Source organism: Neopelma chrysocephalum, unplaced genomic scaffold (assembly GCF_003984885.1).
Source record: "Neopelma chrysocephalum unplaced genomic scaffold, ASM398488v2 Primary Assembly neopelma1_328, whole genome shotgun sequence".
NCBI lineage: Eukaryota > Metazoa > Chordata > Aves > Passeriformes > Pipridae > Neopelma > Neopelma chrysocephalum.
This window is the reverse complement of record NW_020897991.1, coordinates 59,686-60,107: the sequence shown is the minus strand read 5'-3', so window position 1 is coordinate 60,107 and position 422 is coordinate 59,686. Positions and strand designations below refer to the sequence as shown.

The 422-nt window shown below is 41.2% G+C and overlaps 1 protein-coding gene across 1 annotated transcript in view; it reads left to right on the top strand.

Annotated features, from left to right (window-relative positions):
• Positions 1-422, top strand: part of AKAP8L (A-kinase anchoring protein 8 like) — a 13,607-nt gene that overhangs the window by 9,709 nt on the left and 3,476 nt on the right. The gene's annotated exons all lie outside the window — the stretch shown is intronic.

Genomic DNA, 422 nt, shown 5'->3' with positions numbered 1-422 from the left:
CTTTCCCTTCTTTCCTTCCCTTTCCCTTCTTTCCTTCCCTTTCCCTTCTTTTCTTTCTATTCCTTTCTTTCTCTTTCCCTTCTTCCCTTCCTTTTCCCTTCTTTTCTTTCCCTTTCCCTTTCTCTTCTTTCCTTCTTTTCCATTTTTTCCCTTTCCCTTCTTTCTTTCCCTTTCCCTTCTTTCCTTCCCTTTCCCTTCTTTCCTTCCCTTTCCCTTTCCCCTTCTCTTTTTCCCTTTCCCTTCTTTCCTTCCCTTTCCTTCTTTCCTTTCTTTTGCCTTCTTTTCTTTCCATTCCCTTCTTCCCTTTCCCTTCTTTCCTTCCCTTTCCTTTCTTTCCTTCTCTTTCCTTTCTTTCCTTCCCTTTCCCTTCTTTCCTTCCTTTTCCTTTTCCTTTTCCTTTTCCTTTTCCTTTTCCTTTTCCT